Source organism: Panthera leo, chromosome B2, assembly GCF_018350215.1.
Source record: "Panthera leo isolate Ple1 chromosome B2, P.leo_Ple1_pat1.1, whole genome shotgun sequence".
Taxonomy (NCBI): domain Eukaryota; kingdom Metazoa; phylum Chordata; class Mammalia; order Carnivora; family Felidae; genus Panthera; species Panthera leo.
The window spans coordinates 56,969,009-56,992,112 of record NC_056683.1 but is presented as its reverse complement, the minus strand read 5'-3'; the positions used below and the strand labels follow the sequence as shown (position 1 = coordinate 56,992,112).

At 39.5% G+C, this 23,104-nt stretch overlaps 1 long non-coding RNA gene across 1 annotated transcript in view; it reads left to right on the top strand.

The window, feature by feature from the left end:
• LOC122219062 overlaps positions 1-23,104 on the top strand; it is a 56,806-nt gene that overhangs the window by 23,925 nt on the left and 9,777 nt on the right. The window contains exon 2 of the long non-coding RNA XR_006202244.1: positions 14,742-14,847. This is a non-coding gene — a long non-coding RNA (uncharacterized LOC122219062). The remainder of the gene's footprint in view (positions 1-14,741; positions 14,848-23,104) is intronic.

Genomic DNA, 23,104 nt, shown 5'->3' with positions numbered 1-23,104 from the left:
GTGTTTGTTTTCTACATTCAGACAGAAAAGCTGTTTGCTTATATAAGCTTGACAGGAACTGGGGATTGGGACCCGTAGGGCTTCACTTGGTTTCATCCTGTGGCTCTAAGATGTCATACAGAGGGATAGAAATGTGGAGCCAGCCACTTGTGTTAAGTATCAGCAGAACATTCCCTGGTTTCCACATAGTACCACCCACATCTTGTTGCCATCATCAGCTTATTTGTGTAGCTGCTTCTTCACTAGATAACGAGTTTCTTGAGGGAAGAGACGTTTATTTATTTCTATATTCCTACCCCTGAGGATGGTGTCTGGCATGTAGTAGGTGCTCAGTGAAGGTTAGAGGTTACAGATTATCTCTCAGAAAGTAATAAAATGTGGGGAGGAAAGTTAGAATATTATATATTAAGGAACTAAAACTTGAAGCGTTTTGAAAACTAATTTAAAAAATGAAGAATAGGTGAAAGAGTCACAATTAGCATTTGTCTTTTTTATTTATTTATTTATCTATTAGTAGTTTGTCTCTTTTATTTATTTATTTTTTTCTTCTCTCTGGGAGGTACAGTTGAGGTCATGTGGTGTTTGTGCAAACTGCTTGGGTCTACATGGCACAGAAGTGGGGCTAAAGTACGAATGAGGTGGAAGTCAGAAGCAGCCTGTCCAAACAAGCATGATCGAAAGCAGTTGCCGTGTAGGCTTTATCATTTTTATAGCAATAAAAGCAGTAATGATGGACTTTATTGCAGTCACAAGCTACCATTACCATGTTAGATAAGTGAATTCAAGCAGGTCTTCTAGAAGTCACAGAATGTGTTATTGTTCTTGCTTTCTTTAAAAAATTCAAAAATAAAATCTCTCCAATGTTAATTTTCAGCATTTGCTGTTGCATTACAAATTTACATTTTATTGGTAATATTGCTCAATGATAATTCTCATAATACTCGCGTTCTGGGAAAAGTCAGTAAAACTTTTCTTAAAGAGCAAGGCTTTGTGTTCACCCTCCATGCAATGCATATATCAGTGTGAGAGGGAGGAGAGAAACTGGGCCCTGTCCCAGGTCCAAGACTACCTAATCTTGGACCGTGGCCAAGTTCAGTTAGCCTATCTGCTGTTTGGTTTCTACCTCTGAGAAATAGAGGTATGTGAGAAGATGATCTCATGATTTTTCTCTAGCTCTAAAATGTTATGATTATAACCCATTAAATGCCTACCTTGATGGGCACTGAAGAAGGAGAAGGGTTAACACAGTGCTTACCTGGCAAGTTAGATTTATCACCTCATCTCTGTAATATTATCTTACAAATTATGATGTTGTACATTTAAGCCAAGAGAGCAGCTATATGAAATAAGAAAAAAACGAAATACAATTCACGTTTGGTATAGTTATTGTAATGTCTATTTCTGCAAATATCCACTGTGCATACGCATACCTGGAATCTACAGAATTGTGTACCTGCCCTTTTTCCACTGAATTTTATATTGTGAGCATTTTCCCAACCCATTAAAAAATCCTTCAAAAAACAAGAGTTTTCTTGAGAATGTTTTATATTGTGAAATATAACACAGATACAGAAAACTGTATAAAAGAATCAATTAGTGTAAGGTAAGCACTCTTGTAGGAACCACCTCTCTCAGCCACCTCTCTCTACCTCAACATAACCTTCTCTACTGCTGCTGAAATTTTATTGCCCCAATGACTTTTATGGTAATAATTTCTTTATTTTTGTTTGTATTTTTACCACCCAGTGTACATCCCTAAATGTTATCATTTAGTGTTGCCTAAAAACATAATTTTTACCAAATATTTATTATTCTTTCATACAAAGATACATCAACACAGTTTATTGGATTATTTACTTGCTTTTCTGAAAGCTGATGGTTTTATTTTATGTTTTGAATTGGCATCTGTTAACATAATGCCAAATTTTATTTATTTTTATTTTATTATAATTTTTTTAATGTGTATTTATTTTTGAGACAGAGAGACAGACAGAGCATGAATGGGAGAGGGTCAGAAGAGAGGGAGACACAGAATCTGAAGCAGGCTCCAGACTCTGAGCAGTCAGCACAGAGCCCAATACGGGGCTCAAACTCACAAACTGTGAGTTAACCGACTGAGCCAGCCAGGTGCCCCAACATAATGGCAAATTTTAAAGCCTCAAAGGAATGCATTGAAAAGTGCTCCTCTCACTTCTGTTCTCCAGCAACCTAGCTATCTCTTTGACTAGTTTACAAGAAGGTGTTTTGAGGAAAAAGGAGTTTAAGAATGATATTGATATTTTCTCAGTTTTAATGTCCTAATCTAAGTAGCTACAAAAAATATAATTCTCACTAAAGCATAAAAAATCCATGTAATTGATTCTTTTTTTTTAAAGTTTATTTATTTATTTTGAGAGAGGGAGAGAGAGAGAGATAGAGTGCACACACACAAAAGCAGGGGAGAGGCAGAGAGAGAGAGAGTGAGAGAGAAAGAGAATCCCAAGCAGGCTCTGCATTGTCAGTGGTGGAGCCCAATGTGGGGCTTGAACTCACGAACCATGAGATAATGACTTAAGCTGAAATCAAGAGTCAGTTGCTCAAATGAGTGAGCCACCCAGGCGCCCCTGTAATTGATTCTTTTATATGAAATTAACAGAATTTCAGGAGTGGATATGTAGTTTCACACTTAGGTTAGTTAAATGCATAGCATTGAATGTTGTGTGAATTGGATGTGAAATAACCACAGAAGGAAGCCTAGGATCAAATTAGATGTAAACAGTGTTGTTGTTTTACTTTGCTTTATTGTAGAGGCACGAGACCCAAGTTGCTTTTTCTCTTTGGCACAATGGGAACTCAGTTTTCTTATGTTTTGCTGTAGCAGATCAATAAATAATGTCATGATGATAACATATGCTAATGTGAAAATACATAATTCAGAACAAAGGAACTAACCACTACATAACTACCTAACCTGCCTGACCAGTACACAATTTTCATATATCAGAGATTTTTGGTTGCAAGAAACAAAAGCAGACTGCTTAATTTAAATAAAAGGAATTTGCTAGAAGGATTCAGGTACTCATTGTTTAGGAGAAAGGCTGGAGAATCAGGCTTTGAAGTGGGCACAGCCAATACAACTTAGGAGGTTCAGGAAGAGGAGATAACAACAGTGGTCTCAAATGGTATTAAGTTGGTTTTGGATGTTTTACTAGATGCTGGTCGAAATTGTGTGCCCGATCACGGAACGTCAGGTGACTAAACAACTAGAACTGCTGTTATGCTATTATCAGACACAATGAGTGATAAGTTTGGTAGCTGTATCAGCAGACTTATGATAGAAATGAAAAATTGGGGTCCAGCCTGAACATGCCCAGAAGGCACAAATAAATTACACATCCATGTATTTCAAACTCTCATGGCACCTGCCACAATGGACTTCCCTCAACTCACATCTGGGGCCTCATGAGGTGTGAGAGAGAAGGATTGATCCCCTGTGACCAAGTGAGAGAAGAAGAGATGACAGGGCCAGTTTACACATGAATTCTCACCATACATTAGTGCCAGCAGAAAAATAGATTACTCATTACAGCCCCACCCAGGGATGGAAGGACAGGCTTGAAAGGAAATTCTCCCTGTAGGCAGTGTCATGAGCAGTACAAATGGTCATTGACTAGTATGGAGAGAGAAAAGTGTACTGAGTTGTAGGTATACAGGGACTCTGGGGCCGGTGGGAATGGCTTGGCTGCTTTGTCAGGGTCTTGGAAGAAGCAAAACTGGAAGGTTGTCCTGGTAGGTCATCCTTGGACTGGCTCTCCCATCTTTCTGTCCTCATTCTTCTGTTTTCTCTTTCTGGGATTGCAGGGATACTAATAAAGGTAGTATGACATGAACTTTTGCTTCAGCTTTGAGGGGAGCTAACCTCTCTGAAAAGTTCAGTGAAGTATTTGTGGGCAATTCAGACTCCCAGACCAAATCATACATGCTGTGCCCAAACAAAGATACATATCTAATGATGCCTCAAACTATTGTTAGGACTATTTCTTAGCACTTGAACTGAGAAAGAAAATGAAGAGAAGCTTGTCCAGATTATTTCTGATAACTTTCAAGTATACTCCTCTGAAAATCTAACTTAACCATTTATGAAATAATTGGGTTAGCAATCAGCAATAGAATCGTATCAATGAACAGACTGGATAAGAAAATTGGCTCATCAACAAAACAAGAGGCTACCTCATTCTCCTTATCCTAAGAAAAATCAATATGTAATCAAAATTTTTATTTTTTTCTTAAAACTATTCCACAGGTTGAATTTGACTATTTCTCAATACTGTCAACTCTGCCAAAAACCTAAGCAAAGAATGTAATTACCTTTTAAAGTATTTCTCCTATTCTGCTCCTTGATGAGTCTGAAACTGTTAAACAACCAGCCAGCGTTCTCCTGAGTTTAGTGTTTGGCACACACATCTCCTTTTTAAGGTTTTCTGTTCCCCCTATAAAAATAAAGGATGGCAGGATTTCCTTACTAAGAAGATAGTTAAGGGGCACATAGCTGGCTCAGTCCATAGAGCATGTGACTCTTGATCTCAGGGTCATGAGTTCAAGCCCTATGTTGGGTGTGGAGCCTACTTAAAGAAGAAGAAGGAAGAGGAGGAGAGGAAGGAGAAGGAGTAGATATTAACAAAGTGGAGAAAGCAAGTTACCAGCAGGAACAAGGAAGCAACAGAGGGAATCAAAATGTGGGATGAACTGGACATTCTGAATTAATACAGGACAGCAAAGAAGAGAAGGAAGGCCATGTCCACGGTGACGACTGGCCAGTTGGCGATATGAAAGAGGAATGAAGCATAGCTGATCATATTGTTTTGGGTGACATCATTCATACCTTTCACACTCAACATAATGCACAACAAGCCACTTCATCAAATCAACTGGTTGTGTCGCCACTCAGCAATGGGGAGAAAACTCCATTAGTGAACTGACTGTATCATGAACCCTAGAGCTTTCCATGATCAGAACTCCAGCTTGAATAAAAGCCACTTAGCTCCTCCCGTACTTCAGTGACTGAGGCCATCAAGCAAATGATAAGGAGCTTTCTGATTTTTCAGAATGGCTGCAAAAAATTATTTCATTTAGCCATGAGTTGAAAATAGGAAAGGCAGTTTACAGAAAATGGTTAAGAATGGTGTGTTGGGCATCTTAAATCTGTGACTGCCAACCATTCATTTCCCCTTCTTATTTTTTAAATGTTTGTTTATTTATTTTGAGAGAGAGAGAAAGAAAGTGCACACGCATGTGCACATGCATGAGTGGGAGGGAGGGGCAGAGAGAGAGGGAGAGAGAATCCCAAGCAGGCTCTGAGCTGTCAGCACAGACTCCAACATGTGGCTTAATCTCATCATGACCTGGGCCGAAATCAAGAGTCAGACACTGAACTGAATGAGCCATCAAGGTGCCCCTCATTTCCCCTTCTTGACACCACATTCCTTTTAGAGGAATTATAATTATAATTATTATTACTATTATTATTAGTTTAGCCTGGTAGGATTGTACTCCAGGATGCCTACAGTTTCTTAACCAATATTTGAGTATATGATTGAAAATAGGTTAATGAAACACTTATTGCCTGGAACTTAAATCTTGGAGGAAGATTAAAGACAGAAAATGGTAGGAATTCATCTAATCCAGGAGTGAGAGTCTAGATTTTTGCCACCATGACACTATTCCTGTCATCCCCAGATCCTGGACTAATAGGGATACCTTGGGTCTGGTTCTTTAGCCTTACTGTCTGATAATGAGGGCTGATATCTTTCAGTGTTTTCTTTGTGTAAATCAACTGGAGCCTATTTCTGTTGTTTGCATCTATAGGACTATGACTCATTCAGAAAGTGTACCTTAGCAATTAGGCAGGTTAAAGAAAAGTTGAATTTATTGCTATAAGATAAGTAATATGGGACTATAGCCAGAAGTAATACTTAATTATTTATACTTAATTATTTAAACAATTTTTTAAAAGCTTTTAGAAAATACTTATTAATAATATAACAATTTCATAGAGAAAAAAACAGAGTGGAAAGATATGCAATATTGAACAAAAACCAGGAAATACATTTCAACAATTATCTCATGGCAAAAATATGAAATAGATGACAATAGGTTTTAAAAAATATCTGACATTGATTGATTGATTGCCATTGACAGATTAAAGCATAGGTCTTATTCTAGCTGGAGTGATTTCCTCATTACCACTCATTCCTCTTTATTTAAATCCCACACACATTTTTTTAGGTAGCTCTGTATCATTAGGTATAGAGGTATAAAATTTCAAAGCAATGGAACTTGATTTGACTCAAAGCCTCCTAGAAGTGAGAATTGAATAGTGAGTTTAGTCAGATGGGATTTAATAGGATCCAGAGTTCAGGATTTATTTCTTTTTCCCTTTGAAATGGTCAGCAGCATTGATGATTTTATGAGGGAAGAATCTCTTGATGTATCATATTAAAAAAAATGTGGAGGCCTGATTGCCTGTCACATTCCATCTGTATCATTATTGTTAAGGGTCATCAGGTATAATCCTCTTTATCAACAGACTTAATGTATTTTATTACCTTTCTTTGTTTTCCATGTGCTTTTTTTTGGCAATGGCAATGAAAGCTTATTTGTATCCTGTATCTGAATTTCATCCTCACAGAAATTATGTAAAATAGAATAGAATGAGCCATAGAATATCAAATACCATAATCTTTTTATTACAGAAGGACTTTGAGAATTATTGCCCTAACAGGTAACCAGTTAGCGTAAAGAAAAGACTGAATGGAGTCTGATGTGACAATTCCACCTAGACTTAACTCTGCTTTTTCTCAGAAAAGCCTCTTCAAAAGACACCTCTATCTAAGGAGAAAACGTTCTAAAGTCTTTGTTCTCATCTTACAGTGATAAATCTCCCTTTATCTGATGTCTGTGTGATTATGAATTTGTCATATGAACTGTACTCAGCATAGAAAATTTATAGTAATGTCTAGTTAGTGGTCAATTTTCCATATTGTATAGAGAGCTTCCTTAAAAGGTCTCTCAAACAGCAGGATCTTCCTTAAGAATGACTTTCTTTAAGGAGTGCCTGGGTGGCTCAATTCGTTAAGCTTCATTGGACTCTTGATTTTGGCTCACTTCCCAATGTCACAGTGATGAGATAGAGCACCCCATCCCCCTAACAGTGAGATAGAACCAGGGACTCAGCATGGAACCTGATTGGGATTCTCTCTCCCTCTACCCCCCCCCCCCCACACACAAAAAAAGAAAAGATCTTTAAAATATGATCACACGACTACTTTGCTACATCAGGAATGTTTTCAGCTGAAAATAATAGAAAAATCTAAAGTTACTTAAGAATAGTGCTTTTTTTTTCCTCACATGAGACAAAGTCTGGCAGGCAGCAGATTTCAGGGCTGTCCAATGACTCAATAAGTTCATCAAGGATACATCTTGTTTGCATTTTTTTATTCAGCGACACATAGCATGTTTGCTTGTTGCTTCATAGTCTTAAAATAGCTGCCACAACTCCAGGCATCACTTCTACACTGAAGGCAAGAAGAGGGAAGGGGCAGTGACAGTAAGCTCTCCTTTCGAGTTTTCTGCTTTAAAAAGAAGCAAAACTCTTACAGAAGCCTTCTATCATATCCACTTGCCAGAATATAGTTTCACACCCGCCCTGAAACCAATCACTGGTGAAGGGGCATAGCATTACCATGATTGGTTTTAGGAGGAAGAAGTTTCCAGGGAATCAACAATCCCTACATAAAGGGATTTTATGTGCGCTGATTACCAAAACACAAAATTGGAAAGAAGAAAGGAAGAATGTTGTTCTGCATGGAGAGATATTCTTTCCACTCTTTGCTCATCTGGTTTCTTCTCACTCTTTAGGTCTCTATTTTTTTATTTTATTTTATTTTTAAGTATATTTACTTTTGAGAGAGAGAGAGAGAGAGAGAGACAGACAGAGAGAGAGAGACAGACAGAGAGAGAGACAGAGAGAGGCGGAGAGAGCACAAGTGAGGGAGGGGCAGAGAGGGAAACACAGAATCCGAAGAAGGCTCCAGGCTCTGAGCTGTCAGCACAGCCTGATGTGGGGTTTGAACCCACTAACCGTGAGATCATGACCTGAGCTGAAGTCAGATGCTTAACTGACTGAGCCACCTAGGCGCCCTAAACCAGAACTTATTTATCTTTGGATGTGGCAAGAAAAACAAAACAAAACAAAACAAAACAAAACAAAAACCAGAAACAATATGTGCACAAAGGAGATTCACCTGACTCTTACACGTTAAAAAAAAAAAAAAAAATCCTAGAAGAATATAGGATATGGGAAAGAAACTCTAAGGATGTTATATTTAATGTGAAAATTTTGATAAAGTGTGTGTTTTAGGTAGGAGCTGATAATAAATTACTTAATGAATTAACGTAAACTCAGTGTAAACCAGATAAGTCCCGAATGACCTTTTGGTATACTGCTTCTATCCCGTTTGCTTTCTCCGTACGTCTCGGTTACCCTACAATCTTCCCAGCATTACTCAATCCAAAACCACTTTTCATTGTTGGGAAGAGTTTCCCATAAAGTCCCCCAATTAATTCCTGTTTTCTTTCATTCCCTGCCCACATTACCTCTTGTAAATGAGCAGTTATCTCAGAGCTGGAACAGTGGGAGGGGGAGAAACCGCAGGAATGCATTGCTCCGCTGTCCTGCCCGGTTTCAGCCAACTTCCTCTGCCAGTGATGAGACTACAGGCTTGGGGATTTGGGCTTCGTTCACTTCTGCAAAAAACCTTGAGTGAAGGCCTACTGCTTGCCGGACATTTTATAGGTAAAGATTGTAGAATGAGACTGACCCCGACCCTGCTTTCATAGAGTTTATATTCCAGGGGAGCAAATAGAAAGTAAACACAATGTAGCGGTAAGCCATGGGAAGGATGAATGCTGTGTTGCCCAAGACCATAAAAGATGAGATAAAGAGCGATGGGGTTTGAGTGGGGGTGGCTTTAGTTTGTGCTGCCAGGTAGGGGCGGCTACTCAGACTGGGTTTCCTGTTAAACTGAAATCTGCATGACAGTGAGCCAGATCAGGCTTTGACCTGCTTGCGGGTCTATTTAGGGGAGAAACCACTGCCAAGTCCCTAAAACTCTGAGTCTCAGTTTTTTCTTCTCCAAACCAAGAAACATAATGACTTTTATAAAACTGTGAAGAACAATGAAATAATTTGTCAAATAACCTTGTATATGAGTTCAGTTACTGAATTTAGAATGTATGTTAATTACCTCACTAAACACAATTCCCACAAAATATAAAGGGCTATGCAAAGGTCTGTTGTTGTGGTTCTTCTTATTGTTAAGCTCCCGACCCTTTCTTCCAGGTCAGGCTCCTTTCCTAAGATGGCTTCCAGGGAATGTTCTGAACATTACTTAAGCTGAATGTGAAAAAAATGGCACCCCTGCTCATTTTCCCTTTTTGCTTTTCCCATTCCAACTTTCTCTCAGTGTTAGGTAATACTATATAACTTTCTGACATTCCAGCCCTGAATTTTTGTTGTAACCTTTGAATCATTGTTCTCCTTGAGTCTTAGCATCCATGTGGATGCTCAAAGTACTCTCAGATCCTCTATTTGGCCAAGGGCAGAACAAAACTGCATGGGTTCTTTATGCAACCACTTCCTGCCTGGGTGATGTTAAATTACTTATCCTTGTGTGTTTCATCTATAAAGTGGGAATAAGGATAGTACCTACCTCACAGGATTGTTATTGTAAAGAGTAAATGGTTTATTACCTCAAAAGCACTTCAAATAGTAAGTGTTTCATAAAGGTTGCTTATTTTATAACCCACTTCCTGACTCTATCCATTTTTTCTAATCTGCCTTATCCAGGCTTTTCCTATCTCATTTTAAGCTGTTGCTATCCCTTGCATATAGCCACTCCACACAACCATATGCAAAATTGTCTTATTTGCCTATTATTCCTTCCTTTCTTCCTTCCACAAATATTTGTAAAGCACTTACTATGTGAATGTCATTGTACTAAGTGCTATGGCAGATTCCTAAAATAGAAAACATGGTCCTTCATTGGTAAGGTCAGAATCTAGCTGAGGGAGGATTCATATACATGTAAAATGCCAAACAACAATATGTGTCAAATAGCCATAAAATGAATATAAGGGCAGTCACATAACATTACCTACTTTGTGTTTCCTACTTTGCAAATATGCATGCAATCCTTTATTGGCTTAATAATTTACATGCATGTTCTCAGGTGTATGCAGTATTTATTTGATTTTCCCTTTGATCCTTATATTAATCCTCTCACACTGAAGTACCCTTGACAAGAGGGAGAAGATCTACACCAGAGTTGTTAGTGCATAAGCTCCAGGGGCTCTGCTCTGCTCCTTGCTAACTGTGAGATGTTGGGAAAGTAGCCCAGTTTCTCTGAACCTGATTTCCTCTCTATGAAATGGGGATAAAATGTTGATGTGGGTTGATATGAAGATTGAATGATATAATCCATGTAAATTCTTAATGCCAAGCCTGGTATTTGTAAGTGCTTGATAAACACAAGCTATGCTCATAACTGTTTTTTTATAGAACTTGCAATAAGTGAAAATTCGGTATAGTTCACATGGTGCCTAGTACAGTGCTTTGTAAAATAGTAGACAATGAATTCATTTTGTTATTATATAGGTTATCAACCATGCAAACTCTACCTTCACCCTCAAAAGCTTAAAATGCCCTTTTAATATTTACTAAAATAAGAAGAAAACTAGTAAATATAGGAATTATTGATATTGAAACCAGTAGCCATTGTTCTCTTCGCAAGTATCTTGTTTCAGATCATTGTTCTACTGATATTAACAAATACAATGGAATGTCAAGTGTTTGTTACCAGACTCTAAGTGAAATAATAAACTAACTTATCAGACTGTATAACATTTAAAAAGATAAAGCAAGGTAAAAGTTTTTGCCTATAACACAGGTTTTCTATAGAAGCAGAGCAGAAGAGGGGTGCCAGGGTGGCTCAGTTGGTTAAGCCTCCAACTCTTGATCTCAGCTCAGGTCTTCATCTCAGGGTCATGTGTTCAAGCCCCACATTGGACTCCATGCTCGGCCTGGAACCTACTTATCAAACAATAAACTTTGTGGGGTGCCTGGGTGGCTCATTCGGTTGAACATCCAACTCTTCATTTTGGGTCAGGTCACGAACCCAGGGTCATGGGATTGAACCCTGCTGTCAGGCTCTGTGCTAAGCATGGAGTCGGCTTGGGATTCTCTCTCTGTCTCTCTCTCTCTCCCTCTCTCTCTTCCCCCCTCTCTCCCCCTCTGCCTCTCTCCATCTACTCCTCCCCATAAAAAAAAAAAAAAAAAAAAAGAAAAAGTAGAGCAGAAGATTTAAAATTTCTCCAATACTATTTCTTTTTAGAAATTAGATGATGGGCCTTTCAGTAATTGGTGGGATGCCAATCCTCAAATAACTTCAAATGTGGATCTATAATTAAAATCAGAAATTTGAACCATAGAAACATATGTTCTTGATATGTTCTACTATTTCTCTTCATTTTTATGATCGTTTTACTCCCCTATTGCTTTCATATATATATTCTGCTTACACTACAAATTTTACATTGAGTTTTAGTGAATACATAGAATTGATAATGATAAATTGCTATAGGCTGCTGCTTTGGGGGTAAATATAGGCATCCAAGGAAACATGGAGATGATTCCTTCACTCTCCCTACTCCAAGGGAGGCTGAAATGTAATGGCTCAACTGTTCCATCATTGGAAATTCAATCTGCCTCTGAAAAGCAATTTCGGTTTTATAAAGCCACAGTTTATAGAACTTCAGATATCATTCCCAGGGGCCATTTGAAAATGAATCATCAAAGAACTGATATTTGAATCAGAAAGAATGATCATTCATGAAGCTCAGGCATGTCAGGCCAGCAGGCTCATGATTTTGCTTTACAAGAAACAGAGGGCAGGAAGAGATGGCTGAGGGGTTCATGTCGTACAGGCAAGGTCAAGGTGGAGTCTCCCTCTCTGGGCAGGAGTTGTTTTCCTCAAGAGAGACCTGAGATTGAATGCACAGAATGATTTAGTGTCCCAGGGCATGGCCTGAACGCTTCCACACTTGGATTAAATACCAGAAGCCAAGTTACTAGACTGAAAACCGGGAGGGTGCAATAGAGCTGCCAACCCCAAACGACCAGGGTTGAAATCTAAAGAATATTTCTCCCATCCACTGTGAAGGGTTGTGAAAAAGAGGCGGGGAAAAAGGGTTTTGTAGCTGAATCAGACTGCTGATTGCATTTTATTAAAGTTGGGTAAGAAATCTATATTCTGTAAAATCATTGCTTTCTACACTTTTGCATTTCCTTTACTTCCCCTTAGTTTTATAATGGAAACACTTTTTTACTTAAACTCATAGGGAGTCTTTGTGACCTCATTTTCCTAAGACTCATTTCTGTTGAAGCCACCAACCAAAGCGGATATTTGGAAAAAAAAATAATGTGATGACAAAAATTTTCTCATCAAACCTGGAGAGGTTGAAAAGGAGTTTGGGAGAAGAAAGAGAAGCCCAGAAGACATTGGAGAAATTAAGAGTGCATCATAAACGTAACCCAAAGCAGAATATTCGGTAAAACGTGAGGTTCAAAGTCAAATCAGCACGTCAGGCAAAAATGACACTTCTTTCTTGGCTTTACGAGACAGAATCCTAAGGCCACATACCTTCAAACACCTTTAAAACCACAATCATTTCTCACAAGTAGTCGGCCTGAAGTGTGATCTTAAAGCTGTATTTAGACATAAAACTCAAGTCACTAAACCTGTGTGTTTACTGAACTTTTTATAGATGTGTATTTACTGGGCAACCATTGATATTGTCTTCTGTGAGTACACCCTGTTCTGTGCCTGGAAAAGGTGTGCTGCCTCTGTGTGGTTGTCTTAAATGTCAAGGCTGTTGGTGCTGCAAGAGCCCTCCTGCCTCAACAGGGCTGTGTGCAAACCCACTAGCGTTAATAAAAAAGCAAAGTTCTTGGGGAACAAAGCTAGGATAGTAAAATGTCCTTTTAATGCACAAACCCTGTCAGAACTCCGTCTGCCTCGGTGCTGAGCTTGCTAATAGCTTCAAACATGTAACACCAGTTAATCACACAATTGTTGGGAGATGCAAAGTCACTGTATAATTACTGACGTTTTCAAAGGAATTAGCATGTAGTTACTATGAACAACATGTTCTATTTTGTGGAAACTATGCAATTAACTTGTCTTAGGCTAATAAATTAAGTGTAGCATAAGCCCATATAACAGCTGCTTGAAAGGAGGGACTGGCTGGCGATGCGTTTATTGAGATCACTTTGAACTCACTCGCCTCTGTACTCAGTGCAGAGATAGGTGTGTCCTGCTTTAGGGAAGTTAGACACAGGCCCACATCCACTCAACAGCTATTTTGGGAAGTTTGAACACACTTGGTCAGGGGAGAGAAGGTGAGGTTGGAATGAAGAGGGAGGAAAATGTAGCGAAATGATGTTAAAGCGTTAGACACTAACTTGGAGTTGACATGGAACAGGACCTATACTGGGAGTAAATTCAGAAACTCATGGTAAAGGCCATTTATCAGGGACACGTCTATTGCAATTGGAAAGGCGTTCTCGTACCGTGCTCAGGAGGTTTCGGATTATTCACAATGAGGTAAAAAGCAGGTTAGCTCCTCTTTTATGTCTTCTGCCCATTCAGATAGAATAATAATTGGCCTAGATTTGGTTGAAAAAGAGGAGATAGTCCTCAAATTCATTTTTCAGTGGAGGGTTTGAGAGGGTTCTGAAGGAATTTATTGGTCACTTTTGGGCCTCTTTTAGAATTCAGTGTTGATGTGTTTTCAGGAAAAGATCTAGTGTCTCCCACTTTTGGTAGGAATTGCTGGAACCGGACGGCTGACTTTGCAGTGCTCAGCCCTGAAATGTCCAGGCCTAGAATTCTGAGCTCTCTCAGCTTCCAGCCAGGGGCACTCCGCTGGCATGTTAATGTCAGAGAGGAGGAAGTGCCCCTCTGCCATGTGACAAAGTTCCTGACTCTGATTGGGGTATAGTTAAAGGTTAGGCTTAATAACTGGATGGAAGAATTTTCTTTCCCTATATCGCTTCTTGACTGGAAATCCTATGATTATATACCTTATCTCAACATCTGCCAGCAACCTCTCTCTAGGAGATGGTCTGTCGTGGAGGTGGGTATCCTACATTTTTATTTAGAAATTGCCCCTTCTAAACTTTCCTCCGACTGCCCACCGTCAACCTTACACAGATTACTAGTGAAAGCAGATGCGGAAAAGGTACTACTTGCTGTCTAACCGCAAGTGAGACAGGCCGTATACTCTTCAGGTAGCTGTGTGAAGACTTCACATCATGTATTTTACTTTTGGTCGAACCTTCTGCACATGTGTTGGAGTATTTTCCTATGTTAACAGAGCATATGCAACAAAGGGTCATATCAAGGTTTTCCACTGAGGTGAAACCCAGTGGCTAGTGCAACAGTAAAAGGGACTGTAGGTCAGGTGGTATTTTCTTGATTATTTTTATATTTTAAAAGTAAAATATAGGCTTAGTTTTTGAATTAAAGAGAAATGCTAATTCCTGCCTAGTTAGACATACTTGTAGCAGAATCTTAAATTGTGTAAATATGGTAAATAAAGTTCTTGTCTTTTTTTTAAAGATTATTATTTTTTTTATTTTTAAGGAATCTCTATACCTAACATGGGGCTCGAACTCACTACACAAGAATCTCACGCTCCACTGGCTAAGCCAGCCAGGTGCTCCAAAGCTCTCACGCCTTCAAGCAGAATGTAACTATTGAATATGTTCTATGAAAAATTAATTTTGTAGCGCAAGATACTCATTTGGATTAAACTATTCTATGAATTGTTTTTATAATCCATTTTCATTACTGACTTTGTTATTCAGATGTCCACCCTCTGCTTTTTTAAAGTTTGCCTTATGCCACTTCACTTTCACGAAAGATCTACATCGGTACCTGTTTTTGCTAACTGTAAGAAATCTAAAGAGGATTTTCACTTTTCAAACAAAAAGGGTGCAAAGCAAAAATTGCTTTCAGCGTTTGTTTTGCGGTGAATGGTTATAGAGGCAGCGCGAACCCCAACAGCGAGAGTGGCCTTGCTAAGCTCTTTCCCTGGAACGACACCCAGCATCTTTGCGTCAAGCCACCATAGCTCTGAACTCTGTCTGTGAGCATCCACACTCTATCTCGACTTACTGTGCGTATCTACTAGCAAGACGTGTCCCAAGGTTTCAGAAAAACCTCAGAGATTATTTTTTTTGTGTCTGGGAACACTTGGAAAAATTTCCATATAAATTAATGGTAATTGTTTCTTCGGTTTATGCCATTTCAGCCTACAAAAGCGTTCATTAGGCATGCTCTATTTTCAAATACTGTGGGAAAACTGTATTTTATTTTATTTTTTAACGTTTATTTATTTTTTGAGAGATACAGAGACAGAGTACGAGCGGGGGAAGGGCAGAGAGAGTGGGAGACACAGAATCTGAAGCAGGCTCCAGGCTCCCAGCTGTCAACACAGAGCCCGATGCCGGGCTCCAACTCACGAACCGTGAGATCATGACCTGAGCTGAAGTTGGACGCTTAACCGACTGAGCCACCCAGGCACCACTGTAAAACCTGTATTTTAAAAATGATTCAAAGACATGCATTTTTGTTGAGTAGTATGTCAACATTATTTTAATGACTCTTAGCAAAAAATTAAAAATAATATTACCTACTCTAGTATCTGTTACATTTATTTGCTATCTTCTTTTTTTTTTTTAATATATGAAATTTATTGTCAAATTGGTTTCCATATAACACCCAGTGCTCATCCCAAAAGGTGCCCTCCTCAATACCCATCACCCACCCTGCCCTCCCTCCCACCCCCCATCAACCCTCAGTTTGTTCTCAGTTTTTAACAGTCTCTTATGCTTTGGCTCTCTCCCACTCTAACCTCTTTTTTTTTTTTTTTTTTTTTTCTTCCCCTCCCCCATGGGTTTGTGTTACGTTTCTCAGGATCCACATAAGAGTGAAACCATATGGTATCTGTCTTTCTCTGTATGGCTTATTTCACTTAGCATCACACTCTCCAGTTCCATCCACGTTGCTACGAAAGGCCATATTTCATTTTTTCTCATTGCCACGTAGTATTCCATTGTGTATATAAACCACAATTTCTTTATCCATTCATCAGTTGATGGACATTTAGGCTCTTTCCATAATTTGGCTATTGTTGAGAGTGCTGCTATAAACATTGGGGTACAAGTTCCCTTATGCGTCAGTACTCCTGTATCCCTTGGATAAATTCCTAGCAGTGCTATTGCTGGGTCATAGGGTAGGTCTATTTTTAATTTTCTCCACACAGCTTTCCAGAGCGCTGCACCAATTTGCATTCCCACCAACAGTGCAAGAGGGTTCCCGTTTCTCCACATCCTCTCCAGCATCTATAGTCTCCTGATTTGTTCATTTTGGCCACTCTGACTGGTGTGAGGTGGTATCTGAGTGTGGTTTTGATTTGTATTTCCCTGATAAGGAGCGACGTTGAACATCTTTTCATGTCCTGTTGGCCATCCGGATGTCTTCTTTAGAGAAGTGTCTATTCATGTTTTCTGCCCATTTCTTCACTGGATTATTTGTTTTTCGGGTGTGGAGTTTGGTGAGCTCTTTATAGATTTTGGATACTAGCCCTTTGTCCGATATGTCATTTGCAAATATCTTTTCCCATTCCGTTGGTTGCCTTTTAGTTTTGTTGGTTGTTTCCTTTGCTGTGCAGAAGCTTTTTATCTTCATAAGGTCCCAGTAATTCACTTTTGCTTTTAATTCCCTTGCCTTTGGGGATGTGTCGAGTCAGAGATTGCTATGGCTGAGGTCAAAGAGGTCTTTTCCTGCTTTCTCCTCTAAGGTTTTGATGGTTTCCTGTCTCACATTCAGGTCCTTTATCCATTTTGAGTTTATTTGTGTGAATGGTGTGAGAAAGTGGTCTAGTTTCAACCTTCTGCATGTTGCTGTCCAGTTCTCCCAGCACCATTTGTTAAAGAGACTGTCTTTTTTCCATTGGATGTTCTTTCCTGCTTTGTCAAAGATGAGTTGGCCATACGTTTGTGGGTCTAGTTCTGGGGTTTCTATTCTATTCCATTGGTCTGTGTGTCTGTTTTTGTGCCAATACCATGCTGTCTTGATGATTACAGCTTTGTAGTAGAGGCTAAAGTCTGGGATTGTGATGCCTCCTGCTTTGGTCTTCTTCTTCAAAATTACTTTGGCTATTCTGGGCCTTTTGTGCTTCCATATGAATTTTAGGATTGCTTGTTCTAGTTTCGAGAAGAATGCTGGTGCAATTTTGATTGGGATTGCATTGAATGTGTAGATAGCTTTGGGTAGTATTGACATTTTGACAATATTTATTCTTCCAATCCATGAGCAGGGAATGTCTTTCCATTTCTTTAAATCTTCTTCAATTACCTTCATAAGATTTCTATAGTTTTCAGCATACAGATCTTTTACATCTTTGGTTAGATTTATTCCTAGGTATTTTATGCTTCTTGGTGCAATTGTGAATGGGATCAGTTTCTTTATTTGTCTTTCTGTTGCTTCATTGTTAGTGTATAAGAATGCAACTGATTTCTGTACATTGATTTTGTATCCTGCAACTTTGCTGAATTCATGTATCAGTTCTAGCAGACTTTTGGTGGAGTCTATCAGATTTTCCATGTATAATATCATGTCATCTGCAAAAAACGAAAGCTTGACTTCATCTTTGCCAATTTTGATGCCTTTGATTTCCTTTTGTTGTCTGATTGCTGAAGCTAGAACTTCCAGCACTATGTTAAACAACAGCGGTGAGAGTGGGCATCCCTGTGGTGTTCCTGATCTCAGGGAAAAAGCTCTCAGTTTTTCCCCGTTGAGGATGATGTTAGCTGTGGGCTTTTCATAAATGGCTTTTATGATCTTTAAGTATGTTCCTTCTATCCCGACTTTCTCAAGGGTTTTTATTAAGAAAGGGTGCTGGATTTCATCAAAGGCCTTTTCTGCATCGATTGACAGGATCATATGGTTCTTCTCTTTTTTTTTGTTAATGTGATGTATCATGTTGATTGATTTGCGAATGTTGAACCAGCCCTGCATCCCAGGAATGAATCCCACTTGATCATGGTGAATAATTCTTTTTATATGCCGTTGAATTCGATTTGCTAGTATCTTATTGAGAATTTTTGCATCCATATTCATCAGGGATATTGGCCTGTAGTTCTCTTTTTTTACTGGGTCTCGGTCTGGTTTAGGAATCAAAGTAACACTGGCTTCATAGAATGAGTCTGGAAGTTTTCCTTCCCTTTCTATTTCTTGGAATAGTTTGAGAAGGATAGGTATTATCTCTGCTTTAAACGTCTGGTAGAACTCCCCTGGGAAGCCATCTGGTCCTGGACTCTTATTTGTTGGGAGATTTTTGATAACCGATTCAATTTCTTCGCTGGTTATGGGTCTGTTCAAGCTTTCTATTTCCTCCTGATTGAGTTTTGGAAGAGTGTGGGTGTTTAGGAATTTGTCCATTTCTTCCAGGTTGTCCAATTTGTTGGCATATAATTTTTCATAGTATTCCCTGATAATTGTTTGTATCTCTGAGGGATTGGTTGTAATCATTCCATTTTCATTCATGATATTATCTATTTGGGTCATCTCCCTTTTCTTTTTGAGAAGCCTGGCTAGAGGTTTGTCAATTTTGTTTATTTTTTCAAAAAACGAACTCTTGGTTTCATTGATCTGCTCTACTGTTTTTTTAGATTCTATATTGTTTATTTCTGCTCTGATCTTTATTATTTCTCTTCTTCTGCTGGGTTTAGGCTGCCTTTGCTGTTCTGCTTCTATTTCCTTTAGGTGTGCTGTTAGATTTTGTATTTGGGATTTTTCTTGTTTCTTGAGATAGGCCTGGATTGCAATGTATTTTCCTCTCAGGACTGCCTTTGCTGCGTCCCAAAGCGTTTGGATTGTTGTATTTTCATTTTCGTTTGTTTCCATATATTTTTTAATTTCTTCTCTAATGCCTGGTTGACCCACTCATTCGTTAGTAGGGTGTTCTTTAACCTCCATGCTTTTGGAGGTTTTCCAGACTTTTTCCTGTTGTTGATTTCAAGCTTCATAGCATTGTGGTCTGAAAGTATGCATGGTATAATTTCAATTCTTGTAAACTTATGAAGGGTTGTTTTGTGACCCAGTATATGATCTATCTTGGAGAATGTTCCATGTGCACTCGAGAAGAAAGTATATTCTGTTGCTTTGGGATGCAGAGTTCTAAATATATCTGTCAAGTCCATCTGATCCAATGTATCATTCAGGGCCCTTGTTTCTTTATTGACCGTGTGTCTAGATGATCTATCCATTTCTGTAAGTGGGGTGTTAAAGTCCCCTGCAATTACCACATTCTTATCAATAAAGTTGCTTATGTTTATGAGTAATTGTTTTATATATTTGGGGGCTCCGGTATTCGGCTCATAGACATTTATAATTGTTAGCTCTTCCTGATAGATAGACCCTGCAATTATTATATAATGCCCTTCTTCATCTCTTGTTACAGCCTTTAATTTAAAGTCTAGTTTGTCTGATATAAGTATGGCTACTCCAGCTTTCTTTTGGCTTCCAGTAGCATGATAAATAGTTCTCCATCCCCTCACTCTCAATCTAAAGGTGTCCTTAGATCTAAAATAAGTCTCTTGTAGACAGCAAATAGATGGGTCTTGTTTTTTTATCCATTCTGATACCCTATGTCTTTTGGTTGGCACATTTAATCCATTTACATTCAGTGTTATTATAGAAAGATATGGGTTTAGAGTCATTGTGATGTCTGTATGTTTTATGCTTGTAGTGATGTCTCTGGTACTTTGTCTCACAGGATCCCCCTTAGGATCTCTTGTAGGGCTGGTTTCGTGGTGACAAATTCCTTCAGTTTTTGTTTGTTTGGGAAGACCTTTATCTCTCCTTCTATTCTAAATGACAGACTTGCTGGATAAAGGATTCTCGGCTGCATATTTTTCCTGTTTAGCACACTGAAGATATCGTGCCAATCCTTTCTGGCCTGCCAAGTTTCAAAAGAGAGATCAGTCACGAGTCTTATAGGTCTCCCTTTATATGTGAGGGCACGTTTATCCCTTGCTGCTTTCACAATTTTCTCCTTATCCTTGTATTTTGCCAGTTTCACTATGATATGTCGTGCAGAAGATCGATTCAAGTTACGTCTGAAGGGAGTTCTCTGTGCCTCTTGGATTTCAATGCCTTTTTCCTTCCCCATATCAGGGAAGTTCTCAGCTATTATTTCTTCAAGTACCCCTTCAGCACCTTTCCCTCTCTCTTCCTCCTCTGGGATACCAATTATGTGTATATTATTTCTTTTTAGTGTATCACTTAGTTCTCTAATTTTCCCCTCATACTCCTGGATTTTTTTATCTCTCTTTCTCTCAGCTTTCTCTTTTTCCATAACTTTATATTCTAGTTCACCTATTCTCTCCTCTGCCTCTTCAATCTGAGCTGTCGTCGTTTCCATTTTGTTTTGCATTTCATTTAAAGAGCTTTTCAGCTCCTCATGACTGTTCCTTAGTCCCTTGATCTCTGTAGCAAGAGATTCTCTGCTGTCCTCTATACTGTTTTCAAGCCCAGCGATTAATTTTATGACTATTATTCTAAATTCACTTTCTGTTATATTATTTAAATCCTTTTTGATCAGTTCATTAGCTGTTGTTATTTCCTGGAGATTCTTCTGAGGGGAATTCTTCCGTTTGGTCATTTTGGATAGTCCCTGGAGTGGTGAGGACCTGCAGGGCACTTCCCCTGTGCTGTGGTGTATAACTGGAGTTGGTGGGCGGGGCCGCAGTCCGACCTGATGTCTGCCCCCAGCCCACCGCTGGGGCCACAGCGGTGTGTACCTTCTCTTCCCCTCTCCTAGGGGCAGGATTCACTGTAGGGTGGCGTGGCCCGTCTGGGCTACTTGCACACTGCCAGGCTTGTGGTGCTGGGGATCTGGCGTATTAGCTGGGGTGGGTAGGCAAGGTGCACGGGGGCAGGAGGGGCAGGCTTAGCTCGCTTCTCCTTAGGTGATCCACTTCAGGAGGGGCCCTGTGGCAGCGGGAGGGAGTCAGATCGCTGCCGGAGGTTTGGCTCTGCAGAAGCACAGAGTTGGGTGTTTGCGAGGAGCGAGCAAGTTCCCTGGCAGGAACTGGTTCCCTTTGGGATTTTGGCTGGGGGATGGGCAGGGGAGATGGCGCTGGTGAGCGCCTTTGTTCCCCACCAAACTGAGCTCTGTCGTCCGGGGGCTCAGCAGCTCTCCCTCCCTTTGTCCTCCAGCCTTCCTGCTTTCTGAGCAGAGCTGTTAACTTATGACCTCCCAGACGCTAAGTCGCGCTTGCTGTCGGAACACAGTCCATCCGGCCCCTCCGCTTTTGCCAGCCAGACTCGGGGGCTCCGCTTGGCCGGCGAGCCGCCCCTCCGCCCCGGCTCCCTCCCGCCAGTCCGTGGAGCGCGCACCGCCTCGCCGCCCTTCCTACCCTCTTCCGTGGGCCTCTCGTCTGTGCTTGGCTCCGGAGACTCGGTTCTGCTAATCCTCTGGCGGTTTTCTGGGTTATTTAGGCAGGTGTAGGTGGAATCTAAGTGATCAGCAGGACACGCGGTGAGCCCAGCGTCCTCCTACGCCGCCATCTTCCCTCTCTCCCCTGCTATCTTCTTTTAGTTCAAAATTGAAAGAGAATTCATCTCCAAGAGACTTCTTAAAAGGTTTTTGTCATTAATAAAAACAAAAATGATTTCATCTGTTCAAAGTTTTGTCAAGATTTAATACTCTGAATTTCTATCAATTTATTTGCTTTCTTTATTGCACAAGAGTCTTTTTGAATAAGAAAAAGGGAAATTCATGTCTCAATTCACTTATATTCTCATATTTCTTTTGACATTATTGAGAAAAGAAAGATGCAAGGAGCTTATTGTCCAGAGAAGCTGGAAACAGATGAATTTCCTTTTATGGTGAACGCTCAAAGGATGATTGAGTAAAGAGGTGCTGGCAATGGCCTCTTGCTCATCAAGCATGGAACAGTTTTGAGTAGCCCGGGAATGGAACTGGACAGACTTCAATTCTGCTTCCTACTTCCTGTAGCATGTTGGGCAAGTACCCAGCACCCCTGACCCTCCCTTTTTTTACTTGCAGTAGTAGGATAGTACTTAACTCATCAAGTAGTTCTGAAAATTAAGCTAAATGATATACTATATCTAGAGAACTTAGTAGATCTTATCATTTTTGACAATAGGTGAATATAATCAAAAGCAAGCTTCTAGACCCTTCCCTAAGAAGAAATTTTCTGCTTAGGTTATTTATAATTATCAGTTTATCTTGTTAGAAAAGCAGCTGGATATTATTAATATGGATAATCCTTCCTATAGCACAGTTTGGTTAGCTGCTGGGAAAATTTAAGGATAATAAGAGTATTTAGAGTTCATAAGATTCAGTGCGTTCAAAGCCGGTAGATTAAAAAAAAAGTGTCCCTCAAGCCTTTCTATTTTCTCCAACATGAAGAATTGTGCATATTCTTGGTGACCATCTTAGGCAGAAAAAGTCAACTAGCAGAAAACATCATAGAAACACATCATACCCTCTTAGGGCACATGTGTGTAAGTTTTGTAATTATAAAAATAATAAAATATTTTTACTTAGGTAATACTTGCTTCCATTTATCCCTTCTTTGGGATCATGTCTTATTAACTTTTGTGTACTAATAATGATTATCAATATTAATATTCTTGCTGAGGGGTGCCTGGGTGACTCAGTCAGTTGGGCGTCCAACTTTGGCCAAGGTCAGGATCTCATGTTCGTGGGTTCGAGCCTTGCACTGGGCTCTGTGCTGACAGCTCAGAGCCTGGAGCCTGCTTTGAATTCTGTGTCTCCCTGTCTTTCTGCCCCTTCCCAACTCACACTCTGTCTCTCTCTGTCTCTCAAAAATAAATATTGAAAAAAAAATTTAAAAAATTATTCCTGCTGAATTAAATAAATGAGTAAGTAGGTAAATGGGTACAGA